This window comes from Armigeres subalbatus, chromosome 3 (genome assembly GCF_024139115.2).
Source record: "Armigeres subalbatus isolate Guangzhou_Male chromosome 3, GZ_Asu_2, whole genome shotgun sequence".
NCBI lineage: Eukaryota > Metazoa > Arthropoda > Insecta > Diptera > Culicidae > Armigeres > Armigeres subalbatus.
This window is the reverse complement of record NC_085141.1, coordinates 40,153,528-40,168,102: the sequence shown is the minus strand read 5'-3', so window position 1 is coordinate 40,168,102 and position 14,575 is coordinate 40,153,528. Positions and strand designations below refer to the sequence as shown.

Below are 14,575 nucleotides of genomic sequence, written 5' to 3'. Positions count from 1 at the left end.
GCCGCAGCTCCCAACTTTTAATATCGAACGAGGCACCAACGTCACCGTTCAGTGCGTTTAGCTTGGCTCAACCTTAACCGTGATTTTTACTACTAAACATTGTAATTGCCATTAACGCCAATAATCGACCGCGCTACTAACTGTAATTGAATGTTTGTCTGTTCATACAGCTTTGTGGTTTCCTATGTCTGCTCTTCGGAATAATCATATGTTAAGCGATGGGATTAACCTACCATTTATATTTTAAGCTACAGCTATGTTTTTTTAACGCTCCAAACTATAAAATTGTTACTAAAAATCCCATCAATAGCGATTATTTTTAGCTACGTACTCATCAGTTCAAAAAGTTGTTGCTTTCGAGCGGAAACCCCAAAATGTCAACCGGTGAAATCGTACCGCCGATACAGGAGGAGATCTCCAACCACCTGTACCATCATGTGGTACACCAAAGTCTCGGTCTCCAAGTCATTCGAAGCAGACCAAGCAGAAATTTAAACGACCGAACTGTTTGCCCATCGCGCGGCTCACCTTGACAGTGATCCTTGCCTGCGTATGCAGTTTTATATATGTGAATTCAATTAACTGCTAATTTGAACAAGTCGCCGAACGAAGTTCGGTTTCATATTTGCCAACACTTGCCGTTCATTATTCCTGATGGCTGCCCATCTGCCAGGCGTCGTTGAATCGTTGAATTACCAGAGGCGAGCATGACTTTTCCTGCCGGCGAATGTCACGCACGTGTTCACGTTCTCAAAAAAAAAACCACACACACAGATTCGTCGCATCATCAAATTCCTGACGCGATGCGCAATAATGAGGGAAAATAGGTGGGTAGGAATAGTCTGATTTGGATCGAAACTAAATCGACACGACGAGGTGACGTGCAGAATTGCTAGTGAGCTGTGAGTAGAGTTTAGCGATTTTGCTAAATGAGAGATCTTGCGAAACGCGCGTTGGCCAAAACCTAATGGTTGTTATGTGGGGAAGCAGCTTATTTACAAAACAAGTCTCATCTTCGTCTGCGGGTGACGCAGAGTGAGTGTTTTAAGTGTTTTTGAAACTTTGGTTGACTCGTCCGATGACGCACACTGGAGAAGGCAGTTTGTCTCGATGGACTGCTAGAATAGATCGGTGCATTAAAGCACATAAAAACAGGTGTAATATGTTTGAGTTATGCCTGAAAATGCATCACTTAGTTACTGTGCCACCATTGTGTTCATTCCAGAAATACAGTTGCGTGGAATATTGCTTATAGAAGTACCAGCATTCGTATAGATGGTCAAAGTATTCTATTAGTTTCTTTCATCAAGAAGAATACATTTTTGCAGATCTCTGGTAGTTGCTGATGTTCGTGACATCACAGACAAACAGACGTAACAGCTAGAACAATTTGTTTCAAAATTCATCGGCCAGTTATTTTACCACCACCTAATGTGCATGTTGTACGAAACACAGTTTAGTACGACAATGCACTATGGTCCAGGATACAGATTTACGCGGAAAGATGAATTTTACGCCAAAACTATATTTTTTAGAAAAAACTGTTGTTCTACAAAATTGTTCGAAATAGTAAGGCCATCATTATGGTTCTACCAAAAAGTAGGGTGGCCCATCATATAAAAAAAAATAGAAAATATTTTTTTTATTTCTCAGAATATTGACATGTTATGTTCTACAAAGTTGTAGCGCAGCTTATTCCAATCAATTTTGCTAAAAAACTTTTTCTGTAGCTTTTAAGTTGGCTGATTTAGAGCAATTTTACCTAATTGGATTAGGGTGTGCCACAAAAAAACAGTATTTTTGATCTAATTTTTTGTTTTCGATTTTTCGGAAAAGTCGTTTTCTGGTGACTTTTAGAGCACAAAAATGCAACTTTTGATGTATAAATATGCTCAATATCTTTTGCCGATCAAAAGTTATAATAAGTTGATATCTCCGGTTAGGGCAGACCAAAAAAATATGTTTACACGGCATCTAAAAGAGAAATTAATATTCTTCATTATGTCAAAAAATTGGGGATATGTTATTTTTTTTATCTCAAGTTTCACCAATTTTATTAAAATCATGTTTTTTCAAATAAATTGATATAACTCGACAACGGGAGAAGATACATACGCTATTCTTATAGCAAAACACGCGTTTTGAAAAGCTCCAAAAGTCTTCAGAAGATGACATCCGTGAAAAATAAAAAATGAAATGAGCAAATCATAAATCTTGGTTTTTGAGGGACACCCTAATCCTAGTAAGCAAAATTGCTCTAAAAAGTGAGCTTAAGAGCTACAAAAAAGCTTATATGGCAAAGTTCATAAGAAAAAGCTGCGCTACAACTTTGTAGAACATTTTACGTCAATATTCCGCAAAATAAAAAAAATGAAAATTTTACATTTTAATAAAATGGCCCACCCTATTTTTCGGTAACTCTATAATAAGGGCCCAAGTATCCAGAACAACTTTGTAGAACAAATTTTGTTTCTTAAAAGTATGCTTCAGACCGAAAATGCATCTTTTCTCGTAAATCTTGCAATACGATGATAATGATAAAACTTATAAAAAGTGTTAGAGCTGTAGATTTTTTATTTTTCATTTCTCACGAATGTCATCTTCTGAAGACTTTTGGGGCTTTTCATAACGCGTGTTTTGCTATAAGAATATCGTCTGTATCTTTTTCCGTTGTCGAGTTATATTAATTTATTTGAAAAAACATGGTTTGAGTAAAATTGGTAAAACTTGAGATAAAAAAATAACATATCCCCAATTTTTTGACATAATAAAGAATATTAATTTATCTTTCAAATGCCGTGTAAACATATTTTTTTGGTCTGCCCTAACCGGAGATATCAACTTATGAAAAAAATGTAATTTTGACAGAAAAATGATTATAACTTTTGATCGGATAAAGATATTGTGCATATTTACCCATTAAAAGTTGCATTTTTTGAGCTCTAAAAGTCACCTGAAGACGACTTTTTCGAGAAATCTAAAACAAAAAAATTAGATCAAAAATACTGTTTTTTTGAGGTAAGGTACACTGGGGGAAGTGGAAAAGGAAAAATCGATAGTGCATGTTTGAATTAGCGTAAAACCAGTTTAAATGATCTAAATGCGGTCAATCAAAATGGGCTATCAAAAACAGTTAATTTTGCACCTACTGTGCGGTAATTCATACCATTTTGGTCGCTTGAAATTTATGGAAATAGATTTCAAAATTAGGAGTTGTTTTTCCACTTACCCTAGTGGGATGGGGTAAGTGGAAAACCCATGTTACCTTGGCCTTCCATAGTGATGAGTAGTTACATATAACTAAAATCAATACGATAATTGCTCTGAGTATCTTTTGTGGAATAATTTCATCATCCTGACGGAATAGATCCTCAAGGAATTCTCGTAATAGCTAGGGGAGGGCTGGTTTTGCCTTCTCGAACACTAAGTGTAGGTAAAATCTTTATGTTCACCCCAAAGATGAACTTTTTAAAGAAAAAATGGGACTTACAGGGCTATAAACTAATCAACTTATTTTAACGAATTGAGATGATGTCTATATGTGCGTATTTGTATGTATGTGTGTGCGCAAAGCTCGAACAAAATTTATACCAATTCTTAAGCTCTTGTCATTAACCAATTTGTTCCCAAAAAATCAGCATTCCACGGCGATACTTGTTGTGAATAAAAATTAATGTGAATTATACAATATATTTACCTATCAGTGCTATTTTTAACTTTCTTATACATTTTTTTTCATATGTAAAACATGTGAAAGGCATCAATACCGATAGGTGGATTAATCAGGCATTTTCTCATTTATATTAGTCCAATCACCACTGGAATCACAATGATAACAAAGAAGGAACATATTAAGATTCACAGCTATCGAAATAAACCCTGGAGGGAAGAAAAAAATTGTGTAATTAGAACATTATCCACTTCCCCCGCAGTGTTTGATACCTGGGGTAAGTGTAAAATCTTTGAATTATTTGATTTCTTGGTACAAACCACTACCAATTAAATGGGATTAGTTTAATTGTATTGTAACGGTCACCTGTGATATAAATTCACTTGAAAAAGGGACAATTGGTGCAAATAAGAATTGATTTTATGAATGCAAAAATCAACTTTTCGCGAAACCTAAAATTACAGTTCAAGCGTTAACCGTGCTAGTGTATGTATTATACAAATTTCAACATAGTATTAGTGTGAGCATCAAAGTATATTCTTGCATAATGTTATGATGTGTTAAAAACTGTAAAAGTATGTACAATTCCAATTTTCGAGTCGCTTTTTACTCTTACCCCCTTTTTCCACTTCCCCCAGTGTACCTTACACCCTAATCCAATTAGGTAAAATTGCTCTAAATCAGCCAACTTAAGAGCTACAGAAAAAGTTTTTTAGCAAAATTGATTGGAATAAGCTACGCTACAACTTTGTAGAACATAACATGTCAATATTCAAAAAAAAAATATATTCTATTTTTTTTATATGTGGGCCACCCTATTTTTTGGTAAAATCATAATGATGGCCTTACTATTTCGAACAATTTTGTAGAACAACAGTTTTTTCTAAAAAATATAGTTTTGGCGTAAAATTTATCTTTCCGCGTAAATCTGTATCCTGGACCATAGTGCAATGTCAACAGAAGGCGCTAGTGTGAGATGTCAAATACAAAGGTATACGATGCGCGCGCCCCTGGATGTGAAACTCGCAAGCAGTTGAATTTAAAACGACCGTTGAGCTCATGGTCGATGGGAATTTTCTCAGTGTTACGTCTGTTTGTCTGTGGTGACATTATAAGCCAGTAGTTCTCAGCATCCTTATTATCAATAGCCATACAGCTATTTTAAACTGTTGAAGTGGGCCGCAATATATTTGTTGCATTTTTAAGCAAATTACCTACATAATATTTTTTATATCTATTTTATTGTGTCTTGCAACAAAGTGACAATTTTCGTAACCATTTTCCAATGCTTCAAGGCTCAAAAGCAGTTGCTATCAAAGCATTCATCCACCACGTGGCGGCCAATTTGTATAAATAATTTTTTTTTCAAGCGCGATGTAATATATTCGATCAAATTATTGTATTCATGTGAATCATATTCAAATACAAATAAGTGATGCGATCTATGGGATGGGATATAAAAACGCATTGAAAATGCTATACTCACGTTTATCAAACCGGCGTGTAACCTAAAATACGACCATTCGCGCACTAGTTTTTTGATTTCGTGGCCGCACAAAGTTGAAAAAAATATTTTAGTTTAGTACTTTCCATTTAGTTCCACTACGTTTTGCTATTTTTACAGATACGTATTTCGACCTCAACTGTGAGGTCGTCTTGACTCGACTTGAAGAAAACAATCGCAGCTTACACTATTTATGCTACGCTAGGTACCTAATCTAATCTCATTTGGCTACTTTATTTGCCTATATGTACAACTAATTACCTTATTTCTTAGATAGAAACTGGAAGAAAATAATTACGATAGTTTTTGATCACCGCGTGACTTTATCGAAATTAATTTATTGGCTTTTTTTCGGTGATAATTACACTACTCAAAGCGAAAGGGAGAAGATGAAAGTAATGGAGATCTTCTTCTTCTTCTTATTGGCATTACACCCCCACACTGGGACAGAGTCGCCTCGCAGCTTAGTGTTCATTAAGCACTTCCACAGTTATTAGCTGCGAGGTTTCGAAGCCAGGTTACCATTTTTGCATTCGTATATCATGCGACTAGCACGATGATACTTTTATGCCCAGGGAAGTCGAGACAATTTCCAATCCGAAAATTGCCTAGACCGGCACCGGGAATCGAACCCAGCCACCCTCAGCATGGTCTTGCTTTGTAGCCGCGCGTCTTACCGCACGGCTAAGGAGGGCCCCAAGTAATGGAGATACAGATTCGATTGACACCGCAAGTGAGCGGCAAGTGTGAAATGAATAGAAACTGAAGATTAGCAGAGTACCATATGAGAGAACAAACATTGTTGAAATCGCTGTTATTCTTCCTGACGTCCACCCAGGAACACCTTGGATAGTGACGTGGTGATCACTGTAGCAAAATAACAGCGATTTCAATATATTGTTCGACAAGCGTAAACAGTTCTATTGATTCGTGGCATTTTTTCATAGATTCATACGAAGGAAAATATGCCACGAATCAATTGAACTGTTTACAAACTAGGAGAAATTCTAAAATAAGAAGTTTTTTTCAAATTAAGTTCATAGAGAATTTTAGAGGAAAATATTTTTGAAAATTTGCTGGAAATAAAGTCCATTTCGCTCGAGACTTTTGTGAGCCAAGGTATCTTTCACTTTTAGTGTTATTTTTGACTTCTCGGCGTAATAACCAAAAGTAAACAAGCCATCTGGTGGCATAACTTTGGCTAGAGCTTCAATTTATGAACATTTTCAACGATAAATGTGCTCAACCACAAAGGTCGAAAGACAAAAGGTCGAAATGGCAAAAATTCGAACGGACAAAAGATTGAGGCAACAAAACGTTGAAAGGGACAAAAGATCGAAAGGACAAAAAATTGAAAGAGACATTATATCGAAAGGGACAAAAGGTCAAATGGGACAAAAGTCTAACCTGACAAGAGGTAAAAGAAGACGGAAGAAGCAAAAAGGATGAAGGAAGAAGAGGGAGAAGAAAAAAGAAGAACGAAAGTAGAAGGAAAAAGAAATAAGGAAGAATGAAGATAGAAGAAGGGATGAGGAAGAAGGATGAAGGAAAAAGAAGAGAAGAAGAAAAAATAAGATGAAAGGGAAAAGGAAGAAGAAAGAAAGAAGAAGGAAGGAAGATAGAAGTTCTTTTAGACATTTTGTCTCTTTTAAATGTATATCCCCCTCGACCTTTTGCCTCTTTCGTCTTTTCGTACTCTCGTCCTTTTGTCCCTAACCCGTTTTAAACGTGTGTTTGAAGCCGAGTGACTGGCAATGTTGAGCAGGAATTGTGTAAATCTGATTTCGGGTTTATTTCAAGCTCTATGTGGCTAACGGCAAATTTTGCAAGAGAGAGAGAAAATTTTCACTTCGCGTTCTACCGGACTACCGTTTTTTTTTTTCAATTCTTCATTAAAGTAATTTTATATTATAAAAATGTTTTCATCACTTACGTGCGTAACACGTTTCATCGCGCACTCTTTCAATTAATCGGATGTAGAAGCAAAAAAAAAGCTACGAAGGAATCATTGAAAATGTTTTATTAAACATAAATTTCCGGAGATGTTTCCGGAGAAAGTTTTTTTTACTATTTTTTTAGGAATAACCGAAGAATTTCTGAAGGAATTCTTCTAAGAATTTGCAAAAGAAATCCTGAAGGAATTTCTACAGAACTTCTAAACGATTTCCGAGTAGAAATTCTTTGAAGCAATGTCCAGTAGAATTCTCGGGAGCTGAATTTCGGAGTTCAATGGGAATTTCAGGAGTTCTCGAAGTGATTTATACAAAAAATCTTGTATCAGGTAAATAATCTAATCGAATTCTCAGTAGCTCCTAATGAAATTCCTGGAACTTCCGGGGGAATTGCTGGAAGAAATACTGCAAGAAATACTAAAAGAAACCCTGGAGGAACTTCCGGAGGAATTCCTGGAGGATATTTTGAAAGAACTGCCGGAGGAGGTCCTGGAGAAACTTCTGGAGAAATTCCTGGAGGAACTTCCAGAGGAATTCCTGGAGGAACTTCCGGAGGAATTCCCGGAGGAATTCCCGGAGGAACTTCCGGAGGAATTCCCGGAGGAATTCCCGGAGGAACTTCCGGAGGAATTCCCGGAGGAACTTCCGGAGGAATTCCCGGAGGAACTTCCGGAGGAATTCCCGGAGGAACTTCCGGAGGAATTCCCGGAGGAACTTCGGAGGAATTCCGGAGGAACTTCCGGAGGAATTCCCGGAGGAACTTCCGAGGAATTCGGAGGAACTTCCGGAGGAATTCCCGGAGGAACTTCCGGAGGAATTCCCGGAGGAACTTCGGAGGAATTCGGAGGAACTTCCGGAGGAATTCCGGAGGAACTTCCGGAGGAATTCCCGGAGGAACTTCCGGAGGAATTCGGAGGAACTTCCGAGGAATTCCCGGAGGAACTTCCGGAGGAATTCCCGGAGGAACTTCCGGAGGAATTCCCGGAGGAACTTCCGGAGGAATTCGGAGGAACTTCGGAGGAACTTCGGAGGAATTCCCGGAGGAACTTCCGGAGGAATTCCGGAGGAACTTCCGGAGGAATTCCGGAGGAACTTCCGGAGGAATTCCTGGAGGAACTTCCGGAGGAATTCCCGGAGGAACTTCCGGAGGAATTCCCGGAGGAACTTCGGAGGAATTCCGGAGGAACTTCCGGAGGAATTCGGAGGAACTTCGGAGGAATTCCCGGAGGAACTTCCGGAGGAATTCCGGAGGAACTTCGGAGGAATTCCCGGAGGAACTTCCAGAGGAATTCCGGAGGAACTTCCGGAGGAATTCGGAGGAACTTCCGGAGGAATTCCCGGAGGAACTTCCGGAGGAATTCCCGGAGGAACTTCCGGAGGAATTCGGAGGAACTTCCGGAGGAATTCCCGGAGGAACTTCCGGAGGAATTCCGGAGGAACTTCGGAGGAATTCCAGAGGAATTCGGAGGAACTTCTGGAGGAATTCCCGGAGGAACTTCGGAGGAATTCCGGAGGAACTTCCGGAGGAATTCCGGAGGAACTTCCTGAGGATTTCCTGGGGGAACCTCCGGAGGAATTCCGGGAGGCACTTCCGGAGGAATTCCGGAGGAACTTCCGGAGGAATTCCGGAGGAACTTCCGGAGGAATTCCGGAGGAACTTCCGGAGGAATTCGGAGGAACTTCCGGAGGAATTCCGGAGGAACTTCCGGAGGAATTCCCGGAGGAACTTCCGGAGGAATTCGGAGGAATTCCCGGAGGAACTTCCGGAGGAATTCCGGAGGAACTTCCGGAGGAATTCGGAGGAACTTCCGGAGGAATTCCGGAGGAACTTCCGGAGGAATTCCCGGAGGAACTTCCGGAGGAATTCCGGAGGAACTTCCGGAGGAATTCGGAGGAACTTCGGAGGAATTCCTGGAGGAACTTCGGAGGAATTCCCGGAGGAACTTCCGAGGAATTCCGGAGGAACTTCCGGAGGAATTCCTGGAGGAATTCCTGGAGGAACTTCCGGAGGAATTCCTGGAGGAACTTCCGGAGGAATTCCCGGAGGAACTTCCGGAGGAATTCCTGGAGGAACTTCCGGAGGAATTCCTGGAGGAACTTCCGGAGGAACTTCCGGAGGAATTCCTGGAGGAACTTCCGGAGGAATTCCTGGAGGAACTTCCGGAGGAATTCCTGGAGGAACTTCCGGAGGAATTCCTGGAGGAACTTCCGGAGGAATTCCTGGAGGAACTTCCGGAGGAATTCCTGGAGGAACTTCCGGAGGAATTCCTGGAGGAACTTCCGGAGGAATTCCTGGAGGAACTTCCGGAGGAATTCCTGGAGGAACTTCCGGAGGAATTCCTGGAGGAACTACCGGAGGAATTCCTGGAGGAACTACCGGAGGAATTCCTGGAGGAACTACCGGAGGAATTCCTGGAGGAACTACCGGAGGAATTCCTGGAGGAACTACCGGAGGAATTCCTGGAGGAACTACCGGAGGAATTCCTGGAGGAACTACCGGAGGAATTCCTGGAGGAACTACCGGAGGAATCCTCCGGGGAATCCTCCGGGGAACTACTGGAAGCTTCCAAAGAAATCCGCAGAATTTTCTATGCATAAAATAAGCCCACGCCGTCGATCATTAACGCACCGCCGGGTATTTTCATGGGTATTTTTACCTCATGCAACAGTTAAACAATATAGCTAGCTGATGTCACTTTAACATTGTACAAAATCTCAATCATATTGATAGTATTTAAATTTCCAAAAAGTGGTGATATTTCGTTGCCGGAAAACTCATGAGGCAAAACGCATTCAAGCTGGCAGCTCTCTGGGAACAACGCACCACGCGTCGGCGAATCAGCATTCAGTATGGATAGTGCATGGAGACGCGTAGTACATTGTACATTCAGTCCATTTGGTTAGTCCACCTAGGGCGTTTTGCCTCGCCAAAATGGTAGATGTTTCATCAAAATGTGGAAAATTTCGGTTTTTCCAACCTTCCCATCTTTCATTATGTCACTTGTTTTGCCTAACCTTCATAATTTTAGGTCTAGTTTCGTTACGGCTATACCAAATATGGTAAATATGATGGAATATCCAAAAGACGTTTTGCCCCGGGGATGGGCAGCACGACGCTATGTTTTTGCAGCCAACATCCAATATAACATTTATGGAAGAATTTGTGTTGTTTATCTGATTTGATTTCCATTGGGATCCAGAAATGTCACTGAAGCGCACAATGTTGACTGCCAAACAAGCCCGTTGTGAGAGATATGGATGAAACCCACCTGATTTGTACTGCGGATAAATTTTACACATCTAGGAGAGCCTTGAAAATTGATCATAAAAATTGTCATTTTGTTGCAAGGCACAATACTACATACAATATACTGAAACCAACTCAGTTGAATTAAAAGCAAAAAACCTTCAAAACCTAAACAATTTTGTCAAAAAATAACCATTCACGAAAGGACGATAATATGTTACACACCTTAAAAGCAAATAAAAATAAACCCCGCCAAAAGTTCACATCTGTTTGACATTGCTTTTCTTTAATTTTTGCATGGCGCACGACTCAGCTAACGGAAGCCGGCGCGCCAGGTTGCGAATTATAGAAGCGAATCGCCATAGGTCACGAGCACCCTGGCTGCACGCAGTGGAATCGAACCTAGGGACCCTAAACGTTCAAGAAAACTGGAGGAACATTGCCTTAGACTAATGCCGACAAATATGTAGTTCAATAATACGCCAGGCATGTATGTATAAATGCTGGTACGTAATTTAGATTGTTTTGCTTTCCCAATAACATAACAGTCATTCTCATCATCACTCTTATTGTTTTAGAGTCTATTAATATTTTCTCAGAACTCATGATAATAATCCTAATAACATCTATGCAAATGAAATGCAGAAGAACGTGCCTAAAAACCACCGATCAACATTATCAACTTTCAGCACATTCATCCACTAGTTTATTCACAATTAATTTTCCCATTGTTTGTCTTTTATTACCGTCATAATTGTAAGCTCACTCACGAACCAAGACAGGAAGTAAGAAAGGTTATCGAACTAAGAACAGATTTCAAAAATAAATAGCTAACAATCATCCGTCCTTCATGATGAATCTAATAAAAAAAAGGTTTGTGAAAGCAAACCACCACGCCCACATTTCCCTATCTCGCACGCACGCACGACCGATCGCGAACGATCGATCAATCAAGGATGAAATCGAAGTTGGACCATATTCCAATCAGTCACCTGGCAGTGGGCCAACCGTTCAACGAAAGGTAGCGATGATCGCGATCTTATGAGGAATTGAGTCAGTAAGGTCAGTAAAACGAATTCTTGCCACGCCAACGATACTCCCCCAGTTAACTAGGATTCGCGATCAGCTGATGGCTGATTACTTCCGTTGCTCTCACAAACACAATTTATACGGTCCGGTCGGTATTTACTAGGTATGAATTGTAAATAAACAAACATAAACTAACCTCAGCGTCGTTGTCGATCGAATGTGCGTTCTGTAAGCTTCTTTGTTCAGGACGCTATCTACACCTCGGTCTACACTTTGTTGCTACAGATTCTAGTTAGAACTGTGACAGTGCGTCATGCACTATTTTCGCTTTCGGCGCTTTGAACCCGCTTAATGTGGAGCGGTTGGGGGCTAAACAGCATTCATTTACTATTAACGGAGCACTTAATGACGTACACACAGTCACACATTCCGCAAGAAAACCGATAAAAATGAACCAGCAAACTATTTTTACTCGTAACACACAACACTCTCACCGAGGATCACTCCTACTCCGACAGACGACCAACGCGTCGAGATCGAGAACACGTTTCTTTTTTATCGCTCTCCTTGAAATTTCCTTTCTTCAGATGTTTTCACACAATCTTCGCCTTTTCACTTTCACAAACCGCCGAACTTGACTGCGCCGCTGACATACACAAGCCGTTCGAACACCGGTGACCTTCAACTGCCAAACACCGACTTCCTTTCCTGTCAGGACTAAATCCAATTAAAATTCACTTCACCTAGTTGTGTATTTTTACTAAAGATCACACAAACAAGCCCCCACTCGCACATCGATATCACGTGGGACACTTTTCACACATGACACCTTTCAAACGGCAATTTTCCGCGCCATACAGCACTTTAACTGTCAAGAAAAACCTGAGCCAAAAAGAAAACACCACCCTGACCTTTCCGAAAACAAAACAAGCGTCGCGCATAGAAACGCACCGGAAAATCACGCGTACGCAGCAAAACAAGAAGACCGCGGCGACGCGCACCGATCTCGTCCTTATTTCGGTAATGGGAAAACTCCACACAATCAGCAGCGCCGGCGGGCTCCACCAAGCAAGCGAGATGAGACGCGACAAGAGACGACAGCAACCAACCAAAACGGTGTGAATACGATCGCGACGCTTTATCGACTGAGCCGAGCAAAAACCGCTTTCATGCGCTGAATCGAGCTCCTGCGGCGAGCTGGTTGGTTCATGTGCTGAGCTGACGCTACCGCGCGGATGGCTTCACGGCAGCAACAGTCTGCTGCTGCCGGCGGCAATGATTCTGATGTCGCCCGAACCCCTCGACTGCAGCTGCCGCTGGGCCGCCGTGGCACGTTCGATGCTGATGGTCTTCGCTCTCGCGCGTTATGACTCGACCGAGACGTTTGGTTGCGATGGGTACTGTGCATTTGAAATTGTTCTCAACAGTCAACGGTCGGGCAAAAGAGCTCACTAGTCTAAAGACTAGTGCATGGTTGGGAATAGTGATTACACAGTGTCGCATTGATTTTAAACTAGCACAGCGTTCTTATCTTGCATTATCATCTGCTGGAGACAATAATTGATGTTGATGGAGGTTCTTTTTTTTTAATGCTTTTTTAAGGGTAGTACGGACTTCAACAGAACTGTGTTCAATCTAACCCCCACTATTCGGTAGTGGTATTATGGAAAACAGTTGTCTGTGATAAATTCAGCTTTAGCCCGGGAGTTAGTTAGAAGCCGTTAAAAGGTGTTAGCTTAATGCAGCTCTAGTAACCCATTTCATACTGCTTAGTAACTCACGTCCAGTCCAAGATCACTTTCACTTGCAATAAGCCCGCCTGTTCATGCTACCATTATCAGATAATGGATCCATAAACAAGCTTCCGGATTTTTAAATCCAACGCTAATTTTGTTTTGGAATCATATAGAAACATATTGAAACAATCTCACCAAATTGATCATCCAATTGCAGATAAATGAACTGAGGAAGCGAAGATCAATACTAGTGTTCACGAACAATTCAAGTTCCGTTAAGGTGTTTGGAACTCAATGTGAACCAAAAGCAAACCAATTGGTTCGGTTAGGAACAAATTTAAGTAAAATTTGAACTTTTGGTTGCTTGGGATAGCATATATGATTTTACAAATCGTGGGTGGCTGTACAATGCTCAATTGTGCAATCTACTGTATATTGTCGCAAATTGGTACTTGGGATTAGTACATTTCCTACACAGTACCAATTGTATACCTGGCCAGGTCCTTACAATCACGGAAGGAAGGGAAGGAATGTTACATCAACTAGATTTCAAGATCTCAGCCGTCTGTGAACCGATTTGCATGATTTTATCTTTAAACGAAAGCTATGCCTTTGCCATTGAACGCATTGAAATTTTTCTGCAATCGGACATTTAGTTTCAGAGATATTGAAATACGAATCTTAAGTGCATTTCCAGAAAACTAACAAAATAATGTCACATAATGATCTCAGTCGTCTGTGATCCGATTTGCACACTTTCATTTTTATACGAAAGCTATGGCTTCACGATGGAACCCATTAATTTTTTTTGCGATCAGATATTGGGTTCCAGAGATATCTGTGAAATACGAACATAAAGCATTACACGTATTTTGCTCACAACATTGACAAAATAATGTCACATCATGATCTCAGCTGTCTGTGGACCGATTTGAACGAAAGCTATGCCTTTGCCATTGAACGCATCATTATTTTTTTGCAATCGGATATTCGGTTTCAGAGATATCTGTGAAGTACGAACATGAGGCATATTTCTAGAAAACTAATTAAATATTGCCACATCAATACCCAGCCATCTATGGTTCGATTTGAACTCTTTCGGGCTTCAACGGTTGCAAATCATCGGGCTTGGCTGCAAATCAAATCTGTAGCCTTTGTGTATTTTTATAAATTAAAAAAAAAATCCGAAATATCCCTTTTTTTTATATTGAAAAGAATAAAAATTATCACTAGCGTTTCATTAGCGACCAATGTTTGCTTTATGTTTATTCCGCTTTCTTTTAATATACGACTTTCACACTTGTGTCTTGATGCTGCTTGAATTATTTTATTTGTAAAAATAATAAATAATATTTTTATGAAACTAGATTCTTTCCCCTTTTACTAGGCTGACCATACGTACCGTATTTAACGGGACAGTCCCGTTTTATCGACCTT

At 40.4% G+C, this 14,575-nt stretch overlaps 1 protein-coding gene across 1 annotated transcript in view; it reads right to left on the bottom strand.

Annotated features, from left to right (window-relative positions):
* Window positions 1-12,555, bottom strand: part of LOC134224947 (G protein-activated inward rectifier potassium channel 3-like) — a 494,447-nt gene extending 481,892 nt beyond the window's left edge. Inside the window, exon 1 of the mRNA XM_062704608.1 lies at window positions 11,599-12,555. The gene's annotated coding sequence lies outside the window, so the exon portion shown is untranslated. The remainder of the gene's footprint in view (window positions 1-11,598) is intronic.
* Between the last annotated feature and the right edge of the window lie 2,020 nt (window positions 12,556-14,575).